Raw genomic sequence first — 21,168 nt, forward strand, 5'->3', positions numbered from 1 at the left:
TCCGGATTACCTACGGGAGCACCTACTGCCGGCGTCAACCTCCCTCCGTCCTGTACGTTCCCACAGAGAGGGCCTCCTCAGGGTACCACCGGTCAGAGAATGTCGGCTGGTGACCCCCAGGGGGAGAGCATTCTCGGTGGGTGCACCAATCCTTTGGAACTGCTTACCGGCTGAACTCTGGATGGCCCCCGACCTTCGCTCCTTCCGGCGTGATCTAAAAACTTATCTATTTGAACAAGCCGGCCTGGCCTGATGGGTTTGGGTTTTAACATTATTTTAACTAACCTACTACATTGGGCACAATCATTTAACTTTAAATCTTGTATCCTGTATTCTTATTTTTATTGCCCTGTACACCGCCCTGAGTCCTTCGGGAGAAGGGCGGTATATAAATCAAATAAATAAATAAATAATAGAATATATAGCTGTTAGGGGAAATGTCATAACTTGGGAGACAGGGAATGAAAAAAGAAATAGAGGGAGAAAGGAACTGAGAGTTGTTTAAGGAATATAAATGGGCGGAATCCGCCCCTCCCCTCTCCCCCTTCAAATACCTTATCTAAATTGTCTTCCTCATGCCAAGCAATCTTTACAAAAATAGAAAGAAAATTTCTGGGTGATCTAATTGCCCTGGCTTGGAAAGCTACTTGGCAAAGAAAGAAAGTGAGAGTCAGATTTAAAAAACAGATTTGACTTTTTAGAGGGGGCATTATATGTTTAAATACTTGTTTGAATAAGATTAAAAGAACAGATGACCCTTAGATATAATTAGATTTGTATAAGGAAAGATATGATTTAGAATTAAGAGAGCATTTACTCCTGTAATGCAAAATCCTGTCCGTGTGTCATTTTTTGGTGGACGGTTGTGTGGAGGGTCCCATTGGCTTGGCGACTGACCAGCACATCTAAGAATGCAAGAGTGCCGTTGGTCTCCTCTTACGCTGTAAACTGGATATCTGGGAGACTAAGTTTAATTCCTTCATGAACCTGGCACTATCCTGGTGTTTGATGATGGTAAATGTGTCATCAACATACTCAGAATATACACATACATACATACACACACACACACACAGTATATATGCATGTATATGTATAGGGGTGTGTGTGTGTGTGTGTGTGTGTGTGTGTGTGTATGGGAAAAGCTGGATAGCAATCAGACTTGGTGGAGGAAGACCTGCCATTTGTATGGCTGGTTCATCAGGCCTTCTGTTTATCAGTGAGAAACTAGTTTTTGTAAAAAGAAAATTGTACAGATAGTCCTCTATTTACAACCACAGTTGAGCCCAAAATCTCTGTTGCTAAGACAGTAAATTTTGCCCCATTTTACATCCTTTCTTGCCACAGCTGTTTAGTGAATCACTGCAGTTGTGAAGTTAGAAACACTGTTGTTAAGTGAATCTGGTTTCCCCATTGACTTTCCTTGTCAGAAGGTCGCAAAAGGTAATCACATGACCCTGGGGTACTGCAACTGTGATAAATATGACGAATGTCTGAATTTTGATCACATGACCCTGGGATGCTGCAATGGCTTTAAGTGTGAAAAATGGTAAGTTGTTTTTATTTTCAGTGCCGTTGTAACTTTGAAGGGTCACTATATGAACTGTTGCAAGTTGAGAACTAATTGTAGTAAGTTTCTTCTACAGTCAGCTACTCATCAGATTTATTGTCCCAAAGGCCATTAGTCCTCCATGTCTGTTTTGCATCCAGTGGGCAAATGGGAAAATCATGTGGTATCTATCAAAGAAGTGGATGTGATTTTGTGATCTGATTACCACTAAATGCATTAAGTATCATTCTTTTTTTATGCATGGCTCAATTTTTGTAACACATATTAATTGCCTGTCATCCATGCACACCCTGCTATCTGAGGCAAAAGTGGTGCAGCTTTCTAGTTCACAGATGCACACATCCAATCTCCCAACTCCAAACTGAAATTATTTTGCTCCGGATTAAAAACAAAATACATCCAGTTAGTGAGAGCATTCCCCTTCATGGATTACTGCCTTGTCGTGGCGAAGGGGCTTGCATAATTCAATGAAGCTATGAGCTATGCCGTGCAAGGCCACCCAAGATGGAAAGGTCATAGCAGAGAGTTCTGACAAAACGTGATCCACTGGAGAAGGAAATGGCAACCCACTCCAGTATCTTTACCATGAAAACCCTATGGACAGTACCAAAAGGCAAAACGATATGACGCTGGAAGATGAGCCCCTCAGGTCGGAAGGCGTCCAATATGCTACTGGGGAAGAGCAGAGGGCTAGTACTAGTAGCACCAGAAAGAATGAAGCGACTGGGCCAAAGCCGAAAGGACGCTCAGCTGTGGATGTGTCTGGTGGTGAAAGAAAAGTCCGATACTGTAAAGATTTTTTCTCCATAGGAACCTGGAATGTAAGATCCATGAATCAAGGAAAGCTGGACGTGGTCAAACAAGAGATGACAAGACTGAACATCGACATCTTAGGTATCAGTGAACTAAAATGGACAGGAATGGGTGAATTTAATTCAGATGACCATCAGGTATACTACTGCGGGCAAGAATCCCTCAGAAGAAATGGAGTAGCCTTCATAGTCTTTTATTGACTATGTAGGAAAAGCAATACTGGGATACAATCCTCAAAATGATAGAATGATCTCAGTTCGAATCCAAGGCAAACCATTCAATATCACAGTAGTCCAGGTCTATGCCCCAACCACCGGTGCTGAAGAGGATGAAATTAACCGGTTCTATGAAGCCCTACAGCACCTTATAGAACTAACACCCAAAAATGATGTCCTTATCATCATGGGGGATTGGAATGCTAAAGTAGGAAGCCAAAAGATAACTGGAATAACAGGCAAGTTTGGCCTTGGAGTACAAAATGAAACAGGGCACAGGCTGATAGAATTTTCTCAAGAGAATACAATGGTCATAGCAAACACTCTTTTCCAACAACCCAAGAGACGGCTCTACACATGGACATCACCAGACGGTCAACACAGAAATCAGATTGACTATATGCTCTGCAGCCAAAGATGGAGAAGCTCTATACAGTCAGTAAAAACAAGACCAGGAGCTGGCTGTGGCTCAGACCATGAGCTTCTCATTGCAAAGTTTAGACTTAAACTGAAGAAAGTAGGGGAAAGCACTAGGCCACTCAGGTATGAATTAAATCATATCCCTGTTGAATATACAGTAGAGGTGACAAATAGATTTAAGGAATTAGATCTGATAGACAGAGTACCTAAAGAACTATGGACAGAGGTTCGTAACATTGTACAAGAGGTAGCAACAAAAACCATCCCAAAGAAAAAGAAATGCAAGAAAGCAAAATGGCTGTCTGAGAAAACTTTGCAAATAGCTGAGGAAAGGAGAGAAGTGAAAGGCAAGGGAGAAAAAGAAAGATATGCTCAATTGAATGCAGAATTCCAGATAATAGATAGAAGAGATAAGAATGGTGCTGGAGAAGACTCCTGCGAATCCCTTGGACTGCAAGGTGATCAAACCGGTCAGTCCTAGAGGAGATCAACTCTGACTGCTCTTTAGAAGGCCAGATCCTGAAATTGAAACTCAAATACTTTGGCCACCTAATGAGAAGGAAAGACTCACTGGAGAAGAGCCTAACGCTGGGAAAGATTGAGAGCAAGAGAAGAATGGGACAACAGAGAATGAGGTGGCTGGATGGAGTCACTGAAGCAGTAGGCGTGAGCTTAAATGGACTCCAGAAGATGGTAGAGGACAGGAAGGCCTGAAGGAACATTGTCCATAGGGTCACGATGGGTCGGACACGACTTCACAGCTAACAACAATAAAGTGAGAGCATTACCTCCTTTCAGTAATACATTCATGCAGATTCAAAAAAAATAATAGTAGTAGTGAAGGTTTATTAAAAAATAGAAACTGCTTTATTAAGCTTGGAGCAACGTGGGGAAGGACTTCTGTAGCATAAGAACTCTGGGCTGGAAAGAATGCAGGTGGCAGGCACATGGCATTTTCCAATCTTTGCCAGCTCAAGATCAGGACTGCAGCAAGGCTCAAGGTGCCCTTTGCCAGGGGAACAAAAGCACACTTTTGTCTTCAGAAAGACAGTGACTCTTACAGTCCTTTTGGGAAATTGAAAAGGGGGCATGGAAGGGTGAACCCCATTGCTTGACTCAGGAACTCAAATAATTGAAGAACAAACAAGATGGAGAGGGAGATAAATGTATTCACTGACCAGACCATTCTTTCCTTTCTTGCATTGACTTAATTTATCCCCTGCCCACAAACTTCATTTACTCTGAAAGAGAGTAACCTATAAAAGAGGGCATACGGAACAGGAGGGAGGTTTAATTCCATGCCAGCTAGCTCATCCGGCAGGTTGCTAGAGGCTGTGAATTATGTGCATGATCTGGGAATTGTTCATCAGGATCTCAAAGTGAGTATTGTTGGGATGCTTTGGGGCGTTCAACAGGTCCCAACTTTATGCAAGAGAGAGGATCCCAAACCACCCCCACCCAAGAGTATGAACCCTGCTTTGCAGATAGACATTTATATTTAGCCTGGTTATTGAATTAATCTATTTTTTGGCTTTTAGTTTGCGCGCACAACGCTGGCAGATGTGCTGGGAGAATCTCTCCTACTGCCGTCCGGTCTTACTCCTTTGGAGGACCCTGCAAAGGGTTAAAAGTTGCCCTGGAGGGGCAACCACTGCAAGGAGGCCAGCTCCCTGAGATCACGGAAGGGCGGCAGCCCTCCGTTTGATCTGGAGTACTCCTCTGGGCTGAAGAAGAAGAGATCAGCCATGTTAAGTCGTTCCCTGCTGAAAACCACTGCACCATCTAAGCACAACGAAGCAATCTGGAGGATTTCGGTGAGATCTTACCCTTCTTACTTCCCTAATCTCTTTCCTGTGGAACTTTCTTGGAAAATTCTCCCCCCTTTTCGAAAATTCGGCAGCTGCTTACCTGGGGATTTATAACTTTAAAGCCTCAAAAGAATTAATTAAGCTATTTTATTTTGGATTTTTAAAATTTTTGGGTAACTAAAAAAGGATTCTATGTGCAAGTGAGGACATCCTGTGGCAAAACCTGGTATAGCAAGTAAACCTTTTTTTTTTTTTACTCTGAGATCTGGCTTTAATAGAGTTGCCCTTTTAAAGATAAAAATTGGGAACACATGGCACTGAAAACAACTTTTAGGAATAGTGGAGGTGGGCATTTACTGGCTTTTCTTAAATTAGCCTCCACTAAAGGCCTATCTGCAAAATACTAAAGAAATGGAAGAATACAGCCCACCACTTGACTATAAACTCATTCTTGATACAATTTTGGCAATGACTGCAGAAATAAAAGCTAAACTTAAAGACAAATCTGACAGCATAAATTCACCTAATGAGACTCTGACTTCAACTGATGAACTGACAATTCAAAATCTAACAGAGGATGAGGAAATCAACAACAAAATAAGGGATTTTAAAACACAGCAACTACAATCTACTGAAAGCCTAGATGCCCAAACTTTGATCTCAACTATAAAACCTACAATCAAACAAATAACAGAAGCTGAAGAAAGCAATATTAAAATGGAGGATGCCAAAAACCCTCAAATACAGTACATTAAGACTCTAACCAACCAAACGAAAATTACAACATTAGACATGACCTCTTATCTAAGCCAGATGGATTTGAAAGAAGATCAGATTGAATTAATGACAACTGTACTACGCCAAACAAGGAGATTGGTCTTTTCAGAACGAAAATTTAATAACTATAAAGGGGTCATTGTCTTTCAAAAATGTATAATTGGATGGTCTCCCTGGATTCAAACAACGTGTGTAGGAAGAAAGGGAGACACATTTAAGAAGTTAAAGGCAATGATATGGAAGCCTGCCTGGCAAAAGAAGAAAGCAAGAGTTAGATTTAAAAAATGATTTATTGCTTTTTGTTGTTGTTGTTGTTGTTGTTCTAAATGTGGGGATTGGCAATAATAAAGCTTAAATGCTCTTTTAATGGGGCAAGAGGAACTGTTACAAGAAGTAAACTGATTTTATATTTAGGATTTAGATTTTTAAGGGAATGAAAATTAGTCACAAACAATAAAACATACTTTGTCAATTATAGATCAACTGTAAGGATGATAAATAGAATATGTATGCATTTTAGATAGGGAAACTATTATATAATGAAATAGATTAGTTATTAGAATATAACTTTGAATTATATTATAGATTTTGCAATGACATAATAAAAGATATTATTTTAACAATTAATGAAATATTAAGAGCATAAATGGAATATATTTGTTGCAATGACACAGCTTAACTTTTTTATTTCTCTTTTTTATGGCTTAAAGGGAATCTTTAAAAGATATACACTGATTTATACTTAATTTTTAGACTTGTAAGGGAAAAGAAAGCTACTTATTAGAACTGATTTATACTATTAAGATGTTAAACAGAACAAACCGGTATAAAATAAGAATGTATTGAAATGAACAATGTATCTATTTTGAACAGGATTGTTGTTGTTGTTAGTTGCGAAGTCATGTCCGACCCATCGCGACCCTATGGACAACGTTCCTCCAGGCCTTCCTGTCCTCTACCATCTTCTGGAGTCCATTTAAGCTCACGCCTACTGCTTCAGTGACTCCATCCAGCCACCTCATTCTCTGTCGTCCCATTCTTCTATTGCCCTCAATCTTTCCCAGCATTAGGCTCTTCTCCAGTGAGTCCTTCCTTCTCATTAGGTGGCCAAAGTATTTGAGTTTTAGCTTCAGGATCTGGCCTTCTAAAGAGCAGTCAGGGTTGATCTCCTCTAGGACTGACCGGTTTGATCGCCTTGCAGTCCAAGGGACTCGCAGGAGTCTTCTCCAGCACCATAGTTCAAAGGCTTCAATTCTTTGGCGCTCAGCCTTTCTTATGGTCCAACTTTCACTGCCATACATTGCAACTGGGAAGACCATAGCCTTGACTATACGCACTTTTGTTGACAGGGTGATGTCTCTGCTTTTTAGTGTGCTGTCTAGATTTGCCATGGCTTTCCTCCAAAGGAGCAAGCGTCTTTTAATTTCATGGCTACAGTCCCCATCTGCGGTGATCTTGGAGCCCAGGAAAATAAAATCTGTCACTACCTCCATTTTATCCCCATCTATTTGCCAGGAATTGAGAGGGCCGGATGCCATGATCTTGGTTTTCTTAATGTTTAGTTTCAACCCAACTTTTGCACTCTCCTTCTTCACTCGCAACAAGAGGCTCTTTAGTTCCTCTTCGCTTTCTGCTATTAGAGTGGTATCATCTGCATATCTTAGGTTGTTGATGTTCCTTCCAGCAATCTTAATTCCAACTTTTGATTCATCTAGCCCTGCCTTTCTCATGATGTGCTCTGCATATAAGTTAAATAGGCAGGGCGACAGTATACAGCCTTGCCGGACTCCTTTCCCAATTTTGAACCAATCAGTGGTTCCGTGTCCAGTTCTCACTGTTGCTTCTTGGCCCGCATATAGGTTTCTCAAGAGACAAATAAGATGGTCTGGTACACCCATCTCTTTAAGGACTTGCCACAGTTTGTTATGATCCACACAATCAAAGGCTTTAGCATAGTCAATGAAACAGAAGTAGATGTTTTTCTGGAACTCTCTAGCTTTCTCCATGATCCAGCGCATGTTAGCAATTTGATCTCTAGTTCCTCTGCCTCTTCAAAATCCTGCCTGTACTTCTGGTAGTTCTCGATCCACATACTGCTGGAGTCTAGCTTGTAGGATTTTAAGCATAACTTTACTAGCATGAGAGATGAGTGCAATGGTGCGATAGTTTGAACATTCTTTGGCACTGCCTTTCTTTGGGATTGGAATGTAAACTGATCTTTTCCAATCCTGTGGCCACTGTTGAGTTTTCCAAATTTATTTATTTATTTATTTATTTATTTATTTATTTATTTATTTATTTATTTATTTATTAAATTTTTATACCGCCCTTCTCCTGAAGGACTCAGGGCAGTGTACAGGGCAATAAATATAAAAATGAAATACAAAAGTTAAAAAACAATTAAATATTATGCCCGAATATAAAACAGTAATTAAAAGACATATTAAAACCCCAACCCTAACCCATCAAACCAGGTCAGATTGCTCGAATAAATAAGTTTTTAGATCGCGCCGGAAGGAGCGAAGGTCGGGGGCAATCCGGAGGTCAACCGGCAAGCGGTTCCACAGGTCTGGCGCGCCCACAGAGAACGCCCTCCCCCTAGGGGCCACCAATCGACATTCTTTGATCGGAGGCACCCTGAGGAGGCCCTCTCTGTGGGAGCGCACTGGACGGAGGGAAGTTGACGCCGGCCGCAGGTGTTGCCGTAGGTAATCCAGACCCATGCCATGTAGGGCTTTGTAAGTCATTACCAACACCTTGAATCTCACCCGGAGGGCAACCGGCAGCCAATGCAGCTCGCGGAGCAAAGGTGTAACATAGGAGTATCGGGAGACTCCCAGCACAACTCGCGCGGCTGCATTCTGCACCAGTTGGAGCCTCCGAGTGGCCTTCAAGGGCAGCCCCATGTAGAGAGCATTACAGTAGTCCAGACGAGAGGTCACGAGCGCATGAGTGACTGTACGCAAGGCATCCCGGTCCAGATAGGGCCGCAACTGGTGCACCAGGCGGACCTGGGCAAAGGCCCCCCTAGTCACAGCTCCAATATGCTCTTTGAAAGAGAGCTGTGAGTCTAGAAGGACCCCCAAGTTGTGCACCCTATCTACGGGGGGTAATAGCTCACCCCCCATGGCAAGAGATGGGATAATCTGAATTTTCCGGGATGCCGGCACGAACAGCCACTCAGTCTTGTCAGGGTTGAGCCGAAGCCTGTTCCTCCCCATCCAGACCCGGACCGCCTCCAGGCAACGGGACATCACGTCGAGGGTATCACTGGGGTGGTTTGGTTTAGAAATAAAAAGCTGGGTATCATCAGCATACTGATGATACCCAACTCCAAAACCACGAATGATTTCACCCAGCGGCTTCATATAGATGTTGAACAGGAGAGGCGAGAGGACCGATCCCTGAGGGACTCCACAAATGAGAGGCCTCAAGGTCGACCTCTGCCCCCCTGCCAACACCGACTGCGAACGTCCCAGAAGGTAGGAGGAGAACAACTGAAAAACTGTGCAATTTGCTGGCAAATTGAGTGTAGCACTTTTACTGCATCGTCTTTTAAGATTTTGAATAGCTCAGCTGGAATACTGTCACCTCCACTAGCTTTGTTGTTGCTCAGCTTTTCTAAGGCCCACTTCACTTCACATTCTAGGATGTCTGGCTCGAGGTCAGTTACCACCTCATTGTGATTATCAGGGACGTTAAGCTCATTCTTGTATAGTTCTTCTGTGTAATTTTGCCATCTCTTCTTAATCTCTTCTGCCTCTGTTAGGTCCCTGCCATTTTGGTCCTTTATCATGCCCATTTTTGCATTAAACATTCTTTTCATCTCTCCAATTTTCTTGAAAAGATCTCTGGTCCTCCCTATTCTATTGTTTTCTTCTATTTCTTTGCATTGTTCATTTAAGAAGGCATTCTAATCTCTTCTAGCTATTCTCTGGAATTCTGCATTCAATTGGGCGTAACTTTCTTTTTCTCCCTTGCCTTTCACTTTCCTCCTTTCCTCAGCTATTTGCAAAGCTTCCTCAGACAGCCATTTTGCTTTCTTGCATTTCTTTTTCTTTGGGATGGTTTTGGTTGCTACCTGTTGTACAATGTTACGAACCTCTGTCCATAGTTCTTCAGGCACTCTGTCTATCAGATCTAATTCCTTAACTCTATTTGTCACCTCTACTGTATATTGAACAGGGATATGATTTAATTCATACCTGACTGGCCTAGCACTTTTCCCTACTTTCTTTAATTTAAGCCTAAACTTTGCAACAAGAAGCTCATGGTCTGAGCCACAGTCAGCTCCTGGTCTTGTTTTTACTGACTGTATAGAGCTTCTCCATCTTTGGCTACAGAGCATATAGTCAATCTGATTTCTGTGTTGACCGAATGGTGATGTCCATGTGTAAAGCCGTCTCTTTGGTTGTTGGAAAAGTGTGTTTGCTATCACCATCGTATTCTCTTGACAAAATTCTATCAGCCTGTGCCCTGCTTCATTTTGTACTCCAAGGCCAAACTTGCCTGTTATTCCAGTTATCTTTTGGCTTCCTACTTTAGCATTCCAATCCCCCATGATGATAAGGACATCATCTTTGGGTGTTAGTTCTATAAGGTGCTGTAGGGCTTCATAGAACCGGTTAATTTCATCCTCTTCAGCACCGGTGGTTGGGGCATAGACTTGGACTACTGTGATATTGAATGGTTTGCCTTGGATTCGAACTGAGATCATTCTGTCATTTTGAGGATTGTATCCCAGTATTGCTTTTCCTACTTTTTTATTGACTATGAAGGCTACTCCATTTCTTCTGAAGGATTCTTGCCCGCAGTAGTATACCTGATGGTCATCTGAATTAAATTCACCCATTCCTGTCCATTTTAGTTCGCTGATACCTAAGATGTCGATGTTCAGTCTTGTCATCTCTTGTTTGACCACGTCCAGCTTTCCTTGATTCATGGATCTTACATTCCAGGTTACTATGGAGAAAAAATCTTTACAGCATCGGACTTTCCTTTCACCACCAGACACATCCACAGCTGAGCGTCCTTTCGGCTTTGGCCCAGTCGCTTCATTCTTTCTGGCGCTACTAGTACTAGCCCTCTGCTCTTCCCCAGTAGCATATTGGACGCCTTCCGACCTGAGGGGCTCATCTTCCAGCGTCATATCGTTTTGCCTTTTGGTACTGTCCATAGGGTTTTCATGGCAAAGATACTGGAGTGGGTTGCCATTTCCTTCTCCAGTGGATCACGTTTTGTCAGAACTCTCGGCTATGACCTGTCCGTCTTGGGTGGCCCTGCACGGCATAGCTCATAGCTTCATTGAATTACGCAAGCCCCTTTGCCATGACAAGGCAGTAATCCATGAAGGGGTTGAACAGGATAGTTACTATATATTGAAATGGGGAAATATGGGCTACCCAAAAACTAAGTTTTCATTTATATATTATAGGCTATTTTGGAACATCTTATTGCAATTAGGTAAAACTCAAAAAGAGGACATGAATATGTATAAGTGAAAATACTGTGAAAATTGTTTTAATTGATTGTATTACAACTAGGTAAAGGTAAAGGTTCCCCCGTACATGCGTGCTAGTTGTTTCCGACTCTAGGGGCCGGTGCTAAATGTCCGTTTCAAAGCTGAAGAGCCAGCGCTTGTCCAAGGACGTCTCTGTGGTCATGTGGCCGGCATGACTAGACGCCAAAGGCGCACAGAACGCTGTTACCTTCCCACCGTAGTGGTCCCTATTTTTCTACTTGCATTTTTACGTGCTTTCAAACTGCTAGGTTTGCAGAAGCTGGGACGAGTAACAGGCGCTCACTCTGCTACGTGGCACTCGGGATTCGACCCGCCAAACTGCCGACCTTCTGATCGACAAGCTCAGCATCCCAAACCACTGAGCCACCACGTCCCCTGTATTACAACTAGAAATGTATTAATTTGATTAATTTGAAATATGTTATTACAACTAAGGGAATTGGAGAGGGAATTTTTGTTGATGTAATTTGAGCTATTTACAAATGATTTTGTTATTTGATATTGTTTACTTTTAACTACCCAATCACCGTATTGCTTCATAAAGATCTGGATGTAAAATTAAAAAATTAATAAAACTTGTATTAAAAAAAGAATTAATCTATTTTTCTGGATTTAACCAATGTAAAGGAATAATCTCTATGTCAAGAAATTCGACTTTGAAAATGGTATTGAAATACACACCCTTGGGTAGCAGAAAGCATTTCTGTCTCTCTCCCCCCCCCCCCAACTGGGATAAGAATACTTGATAAAAGCAAATTTTGGCGTTATTTTACTCCAGTGGCCAATCAGATGCAGAGGGAAATTAAAACTGGACAAGAAAACAACAATAACTCTCCATTCTGTGTATAGAAGGTGTAGTTTTCTATAAGGAGAAGAAAGATAAAATAAATAACACATGCTGGATAAACTAGCACTGTAAACTCCCAACTGCACTTGCAGTGTGACAGCAGTTAAATCAGTGGTGCCACATTTCAAAGTTACAATTAGAGTACTCCAATTGCAGCTGCTTTCTTGCAGGTATGTGGCATGGGACCCACAGGTTTTGCAAAGTGAAGAGAGGAAGTTGGTTACAGCTTATCAGGAAAGATAAAATGGACAACCAAGGATGCTTTATTCTTCATCCAGATTTTATGTCAGTTGCATCTGCTAATACAGGTGTTCTGAGATACTCTTCTGTTTTAACTTTTTTCCCTTGTCGCTTTTTGGAGTTTTCATCCTGCTTTCGTAAGAGGGCAGCATTTGGGAGGGGGTGTAGCTGCCCCCTTCCCCCCAAGCCATCAGCTGAGCAAGACGCCCGCCTGCCCACGCTCTTGCCCATCCGAGGCTTTCGTTGTTGTGAGCTTTTCTGTTGAGGATTTGCGGGGGGGCGGCTGTTTGGTTTTTATTCCCCTCCCAAGTGCTGTGTGGTTGCAGAAGGTTTTGGTCTCTTCTGTCGTGCTTTGAGGTTACCCATGAAGCACGTTTTTTTGGGGGGAATCCCCACTTCGGTTGCTAAGCTTGCTTAAACTCTTTTCCACCTCCTCCTCCTCACTGGAGCCCCCCTTTGTCTGCAACCAGCCACTGCACTGGCCCCTGCCTCACCTTGCCTTGCCCTACAGCAATGGCACCCCCACCCTGCTTCCTGCCTCGCCTCGCCTCACCCTACAGGATGAGCTTCCTGCCCACTGTCCCACCCACCAGAGACCCCCTGGATCTCCCCAACTCTGCCTGGCCCCCACAGGCATCCCTCCCCAGGAGCAACATCAAGGTGGCCACGCTCACCCTGGCCACACCTACTCACGCTGCCATGACTACCATAACCATGCCCACCTAGTGGGCCACACCCACCCAGTGTGCCACGCCCACACAGCACCCGGTGATAAATAAGTGGGTTTTGGGTTGCAGTATGGGCACTTGGTCTCTAAAAGGTTCGCCATCACTGATCTAAGGTATTAATTCCAACACTGAGTTTGTGGGTTGTGACTGGAACTGAGTCCTGGTCAGTACCAAGTTGGTCCAAAAAGGCCCTCCAAAACATAGAGGCAAACTGTACCCCTCTATCTGAGATGATGTGTTAGGGTGCTCATGTAGTCAATAGATGTGATGCAGGAATAATTTGGCAAGACCTGCTTGGAGAACAAATCAGTCACCACCCAAATTACTGTATTTCCTGTGCTTTTGCAGAGTTCCACAATAAAGTCCATAGGGATCTCTCTCCAAGGTGCTGACAGCTCTGCTACCATCTGAAGAAGTCCCAGGGTCTTTTTTTGCCACCGCCTGGCTGAGACACACACAGGGCAACTGGCCACATAGCTTTCAATGTCTTTTTTGACGGATGGCCACCAAACTGCCTTTTTACTAAGTGTAGCATTTTTACAAAAACAAAATGTGCCACCATTTTTGAATCATGGCAGTTTCCTAGAATCATGAGTTTCTGACTGGCTGGTATAAAGCTTCACCTCCACCTACGCTAGTCCATCTTGGACTGAGCAAAAGTTAATATGTGTCTGGAATCATTGGTCGTCAGTGCAGCTTTAAGGGCAGAAGTCACATCACTGTCTAAGGTTTTCTTTTTCTCTGCACTTGGGTAGTTACTTGGGCTGCCAGCCAATGGGATGAGAGCACTGGTTTGATTATCTCTCCTTTAGAGCAACTGTATTGCGGCGTGTGTGACAGTGCGGCAGCTAGAAAGTTCTTCCCCCCTGGGAGGTAGCGCAGGATGAAATCAAAACAGTTGAAGTACTGTGCCCATCGCGCTTGTTTAGGAGAGCTTATGCAAGGTTTTCAGGGTCTCCAAATTATTGTGATCCGTTCACACTTCAAAAGGTATTTTACTCCCTTCTAAGACCCTTCTAAGGTTGGCAGTTTGGCGGTCGAATCCCGAGTGCCGTGTAACAGAGTGAGCACCTGTTACTCGTCCCAGCTTCTGCCAACCTAGCAGTTTGAAAGCACGTAAAAATGCAAGTAGAAAAATAGGGACCACTACCGTGGGAAGGTAACAGCCTTCTGTGCGCCTTTGGCGTCTAGTCATGCCTTCCACATGACCACGGAGATGTCCCTGGACAAGCGCTGGCTCTTCGGCTTTGAAACGGAGATGAGCACCGGCCCCTAGAGTCGGAAATGACTAGCACGCATGTGCGGGGGAACCTTTACCTTTAACCTTTTAAGTGCCTACAGGATAGGAGTGCCCATCTCACTGCATAAGCCTCTTTCTCCCACAAAGCCCATCGCTGTTCAGTCTTGGAAAGCTTTTAGGAGGTATAAGCGCTGGGTTGTAGCTGCCCATTTTCGCTTTCCTGCAGCTACATCACTCTCATTGGCTTGTAGAATGAATGGCTTTATTTTGGGTCAAGGTGCTTTAGAACAGGTTCAGCTGCAAACAAACGTTTGAGCATCTCAAACATGGCTTGACATTCCATCGACTACTTCAAGGGTTGACTAGATTTAGGTTTATCCCCTCCTTTAGTTTTTAGCAAGTTCATAATGGGGAGTGTTATTTGGGCAAATGAAAGAATGAATTGCCGATACACATTTGCAAACCTTTTGCAGTTGCTTCCTAGTGTGAGATAGTACCCATTCTAGCATTGCTCTGACCTTTTCAGGATCCATTTTAATCCCCTCATGTGAGATGCAGTAGTGGAATTCACATTTAGAGAGCTTGGCGTACAATTTGGCAGCACGTAACTTCTGGAGGACTGCCCTCAGTAGTTTTATGTGTTCCGCTTTGGTTTCAGTGTAGATCAAAATGTCTTCCAAATATGCCAGCACCCCTTTGTACAGATGTTCATGTATGACCTCATTAATCAAGTGCATGAAGACCACAGAGGCTCCCTATAGTCCAAAACATTGAATTGAAAACAACCCAGCAGGCGGTTGAAAGCAGTTTTTCATTTGTACCCTAACTTGATTCTTGCATAGTAATATGGTTCCCGCAAATCCAGGTTAATAAAAATTCTGCCATTAGCTAGATGGGCTAACATGTCCTTCATCAAGGGTAGGGGGTAAACATCCTCCACACACACTGTATTTAACCCTCTATAACCCATACATAAACTAAGAGTTCCATCCTTCTTTTTTCGGAATAGGACCACGACTGCCACCCGGAGTCACGCCAGTTGAATAAAACCTCAGGCTAAATTCTTATCAATGAACAGTCACAATTCCTCTAGCTACCTGGGATCATTGAGTATAGTTTCAGTTTTGGTAGCTTGGCACCCAGCAGGATTTCTATAGCACAGTCAGTAGGCCTCTGAGTGAGGAGTTCATCTGACCCCTTCTCATTAAGCAAATGTCAGAGATCTCAGTATTCCTTGGGAATTATGGGAAGGTCCTTCCCTTGAATGGCAGCTCCTAGCTCACGCCGTGGGGCAGTCGCTTTCTGAATTTTCTCCTGGGTGTGGGAGGGACGGTGCATCCAGAATTTTAACAGTGCTCTCTTCCAATTCACGTAAGGGTTCCACTTTTTTAGCCAGAATGCATACCGGTTCGGATGTCGCCCGGGTGAACAAGGTCCGCGCTAGATGTTGGAGATCCTGGATATCTGGTGAAAAATGGGTTACAGGACTCAGGACTGTTGGCTGAGCAACCAGGGCCAACAGCTGCAGAACTAGAAAAGGTGCTTACCCGTCGCAAATACACAGTGATTGAAAACAAACAAATAATGATCTGTTATTAGAGATCAAGTCCAACAAGAAGAGGATATCTAAAATGAATGAACCAGTTCTGGAAAGAACAACATCCAGAATCAGAAATAATGAACAGAGACTAGCAGATGAACACCGATTTATAATACGAAATAAAGTATTCACAGAAACAGAATTGGACGAATTGCAAAGGTTTACCCAGGGCAAAGAAATCAAAGCCTTGCCAGAAGTAATTCAGAATGTAGAGGCAAGCCAGGAGGAGTTGGCAGTGAAGAAATCCAGCAAAGATTTATAACTGTTTGTTGTGATTCAGGGTCAGCCTGTGGGTTCGGCATTTGGGTCGGATGATTCAGAGGAGGAGGAGGGGGGTGTTGGAGAGGTTGCTGAGGGGGTTGGAGAGCTTGCTGATGAGAGCCCTCAGCCAGGCCCCTCCCACCTGGTCACGACGCAGACCCAGCTGTGTGAGCCTGAAAGCGTGGATGAAGATGACCCACAGCTGGCCCTGTTCAAGGACGCCCAACGCAGGAGGCAGTCAATCAGGAGTAAACAGAGGAAGGCAATGGGGCACCTCGGAAGGAGGCAGAGAGAAGCCACGCCCTGAACTGTATAAAAGGGGAATGCGTGGGAGGGCTGGTTTGCTGAAGGCAACCGCTTGAATAGCTCCTGTTTCATGGTTCGTGTCTTGTTCTGTTTGCTTTTGTGTCCATAAATTTGGCAGGCTTAGTTCCAGCCTCTTGCCTTCTTGTAAAAGAGGTTGTCCCTGCCTTTTCTGCAGGGCCGGTAGCAGGCTGGTACAGAACAGTTTGCCTTCAGCCTCCCACCCCTTACTATTATTATGGAGCAGCTACGTGCTGAGAATGCCCAGCTCGCCCAGCAACTCACTTTGCTGGCAGCTCAGGTGGCTTAACTGAAAGCTCAGGTCCATGCTGCACCCCCACCATCACCCCCACCCAGGAGAAAATGCCAAGTTGCGATGCCGGATAAATTTACTAGCAATCCAGAACTGTTTCCTGCTTTCCTGGGACAATGCCAGCTCTTTATCAGCGTGAGAGCAGCTGATTTCCCCACTGACCGGGATAAGGTGGGGTTTGTGTTAAGCCTTCTTTCGGGTGATGCAGCTCATTGGGGCATGCCTCTGCTGGCTCAACCTAGTCCATTGTTGGACAACTTTGTGGGGTTTTGTGATCATATGCGTCTGATGTATGAGGACCCTATAAAGACGCAGACTGCGACTCGATGCCTGAAAGCTCTGAGGCACGGTCAACGCCCCCTACAGGGCTATATCAGCAATTTTCAGCTGCTTAGCCAGGATTCCGCCTGGAATGAGGCTGCGCTTGTGGATGCCTTCCAGGATGGATTGTCGGAGATGTTGGATGAGCTGGCCTGTGTGGATATTCCCTCAGACCTAAATGGGCTGATCCATCTCTGCCTGCGGATCGATGCCGTGCCACCCCACAGACCCCTGCAGCCCATTGTGCGTGAGACCCCAGATCAAATTTTATGGACTCAGCATTTGTGGCCAAATGGGCTGTTCCCCAGTGCCCGGTGGATCCGCCCATGTTAGTGGAGACTATCGATGGTCGAGTGCTCCTGTCTGGGCCTATTACGGCTGCCACGCAACCATTATGTATGGCCATCAGTTCCCATGTGGAGGCCATCCAGTTCTATATCACCTCAGATCTGCATTTCCCCGTGGTCCTGGGACTGGCGTGGCTCCGGGCGCATGACCCACAGATCTATTGGTCACAGAACTTGGTCACCTTCCCAAGCTTGCAGTGTGTGGACCACTCCCACCATATCTGTGCTGGCCAGGTGGAGGGATCCCCAGGGGTTTCCTTGCCTCCCGAACTGTCCGACTTTGCTGATGTGTTCAGCGAGACAGAGGCAGGTCAATTACCCCCGCACAGGCCCTATGACTGCCCCATTGATTTAGTCCCTGATGCGCCTCTCCCAGTGGGGTGTTTGTACTCCATGTCGGACCCCGAGTTGGCTGCATTGCGGGACTTTCTGGAGAAGAATTTGGCTCCCGGTTTCATCCGGCCCTCGTCCTCGCCAGTGTCTGCACCCGTGCTCTTCGTCAAAAAGAAGTCCGGCAAATTGCGGCTTTGCTGCGATTATAGGAAACTCAACGCCATCACGGTGCGCAATCGTTACCCGCTGCCCCTCATCCCCGAACTCTTGGACCGACTCCGGGAGGCTAAGATCTTCACGAAACTGGACCTGCGTGGAGCTTACAACCTTGTCAGGGTTCGGCCGGGTGATGAGTGGAAGACGGCATTTGGTACTCGCTATGGACATTTTGAGTACACGGTGATGCCGTTTGGCCTGACCAATGCCCCCGCCGTGTTTCAGCATTTCATGAACGACATTTTCCGGGATTTGTTGGATGAGTTTGTCGTGATCTACTTGGACGACATCCTGATCTACTCCCCGTCGCGTGAGGTGCACCATCAGCATCTCCATCAGGTCCTGCAGCGACTCCGAGAACATCGGCTGTTTGCCAAGTTGGAGAAGTGCCAGTTCTACCGGGTGACCATCGATTTCCTGGGTCACTGCATTTCTCCTGAGGGCATCGCCATGGAGCCGAGTAAGGTTGAGTCTTTGCAGAGTTGGCAACCCCCGCGTCGCGTGAAGGATGTTCAGCAACTTCTTGGGTTCGCTAACTATTACCGAACTTTCATCCCTGGGTTTGCTGCCTTGACAGCCCCCCTCACCCGGCTCCTGCAGAAGAAGACTCAGTTCCAGTGGAACGCTCCAGAACAACGGGCTTTCTAGACTTTGAAGGAAGCCTTCATGAAGGAGCCCATCTTGAAGCATCCTGACCCGCAACGGCCGTTCGTCGTGGAGGCGGACACCTTCGAAATTGCCATTGGGGCGGTGTTACTCCAGGCAACGACGCCCAGTGGTACCCTCTTCCCTTGCGCGTACCATTCACAAAAACTGAACCCTTCGGAGCGCAATTATACAATCTGGGAGAAGGAGCTGCTGGCCATCAAAGTGGCGTTCGAGGCCTGGAGGCATCATCTGGAGGGAGCGCGGCATCAAATCGAGGTCCGGACGGACCATAAGAATTTGGAAAGCCTGCAGACCGCTCGGAATTTCAACCAACGCCAGATCCGGTGGTCTCTTTTCTTTGCAAGGTTCGACTTCCGAGTTCGGTACATACCTAGCGGGCACAATCAAAGAGCGGATGCTCTGTCCAGGAAGCCCGAATATTCCCAAGTGGAAGACAAGCTTCTGCCTAGGACAGTGATCCCCGTCGAGTCTTTTGCTGCGGTGCGGGAGCCGGTTGATATACGGGCTCGGATCTGGGAGGCACAGCAGCAGGAGGTGTGGGTGGCTCAGCGGAAGGAGGAGGTGGGGCCAGATTCTCCTTGGACGGTTACGGATGGACACTTGTATTATCGTGACCGGCTCTACATTCCGGGAGGGCCACTCAGGGGACTCATCCTCAGCCAGTGTCACGATAACCCGGGGGCGGGGCATTTTGGCCTGTTCAAGACCCTGAACCTGGTCTCCCGTACCTTCTGGTGGCCCCGAGTCCGACACGACGTCCAGTCCTATGTCACTTCCTGCATCCCATGCAGGCAGCCTAAGTCAGCGACAGGGGCCCCGCCTGGATTACTGCAGCCCTTGCCGACACCCAAAAGACCCTGGGGGGCTGTGTCCATGGACTTTCTGACAGATTTACCCCCCATCCTCTGGTTTTATGACAGTGTATGTGGGGGTGGACATGCTGACCAAGATGACGCATTTCATCCCCTGTCGCGGCTTACCGACAGCCCGCGCCACTAGTCGTATGTGCATTCAGCAGGTGTTTCAGCTGCACGGCCTCCCTGATAGAGTCGTCTCTGATAGGGGGCCCCAGTTTACAACCCGCTTCTGGCAGGAGTTGATTCATGCGTTGGATATCAAGATTTGCCTCTCGTCCGCGCATCATCCTGAAACTGACGGGGGAACCGAGAAGGTCATCGGTATTCTGGAACAATATCTGCACTGTTACGTCAATCTGCAGCAAAACAATTGGGTGGACTATCTGGCCATAGCTGAGTTTGCATTCAACAATTCGCAGCACACCTCCACACAGATGACACCGTTCTTGGCCAATGTGGGATATCACCCCCAGTTTTTCCCCCTTTCTCCCGTGGACTCACCGGAGCCGGCAGCGAACGACTTCATGGCAGAGTTACAGGCAATCCATCGATTGGTGCGACGTCAGTTAGAGAAGGCCAAGGCCGATTACAAAAGGTTTGCTGATCGGTCAAGGCGGGATACGCCTCCACTATCGGTGGTTGTCCACCAGGAACCTACCGTCAACACGGCCGGTGAGAAAGTTAGATCACCGATATTTAGGACCGTTCCCAGTCGAGGCTGTCATCAATCCGGTCGCCTATCGCTTAACTCTGCCACGTTCCCTGCACGTGCATCCAGTCTTTCATCGGTCTCTGTTGGTCCCCGAGCAACCGGCCTGTCCACTCTGCCGAGCAGAACCTCCCCCATCAGGACCTCATGATGGAGACAGCACCCCCGAGTACGAGGTCGCCAGCATCAGGGACTCCCGTTGGCTGAAAGGTCGTTTCCAGTACCTGATTGAATGGAAAGGCTACGGACCAGAGGACTTCACCTGGGAGGACGCGACCACCATTCATGCCCCTGCTTTGGTGTCCGCTTTTCGGGGGAAGGGCCCTGCAGTGCGGGATAGTGTTGTGATTCAGGGTCAGCCTGTGGGTTCGGCATTTGGGTCGGATGATTCAGAGGAGGAGGAGGGGGGTGTTGGAGAGGTTGCTGAGGGGGTTGGAGAGCTTGCTGATGAGAGCCCTCAGCCAGGCCCCTCCCACCTGGTCACGACACAGACCCAGCTGTGTGAGCCTGACAGCGTGGATGAAGATGACCCACAGCTGGCCCTGTTCAAGGACGCCCAACGCAGGAGGCAGTCAATCAGGAGTAAACAGAGGAAGGCAATGGGGCACCTCGGAAGGAGGCAGAGAGAAGCCACGCCCTGAACTGTATAAAAGGGGAATGCGTGGGAGGGCTGGTTTGCTGAAGGCAACCGCTTGAATAGCTCCTGTTTCATGGTTCGTGTCTTGTTCTGTTTGCTTTTGTGTCCATAAATTTGGCAGGCTTAGTTCCAGCCTCTTGCCTTCTTGTAAAAGAGGTTGTCCCTGCCTTTTCTGCAGGGCCGGTAGCAGGCTGGAACAGAACACTGTTCACATTTGGAAACCAGGCACCTCTTCTTCAGGAAGAACAAAGCCCTCTAACTAAAGAAATAAAAGAATTGAAACGAAGAATAACTGAGCATCTGAAACAGCAGAAAAACAACAGAATAAGGCTGCCTGCATTGAAGCTTGTTCCAAAGAAACAGCTAGAAAAAAGCATTAAAAGATGCAATTACTGCAATATCAAGTATAAGCACCAATTCACT

The 21,168-nt window shown here is 46.0% G+C and overlaps 1 protein-coding gene across 4 annotated transcripts in view; it reads right to left on the bottom strand.

The window, feature by feature from the left end:
* The window catches only part of TBL1X (transducin beta like 1 X-linked), a 298,339-nt gene that overhangs the window by 216,166 nt on the left and 61,005 nt on the right, over positions 1 to 21,168 (bottom strand). The gene's annotated exons all lie outside the window — the stretch shown is intronic.

This window comes from Vipera berus (genome assembly GCF_964194415.1).
Source record: "Vipera berus genome assembly, chromosome: 4".
Taxonomy (NCBI): Eukaryota; Metazoa; Chordata; class Lepidosauria; order Squamata; family Viperidae; genus Vipera; species Vipera berus.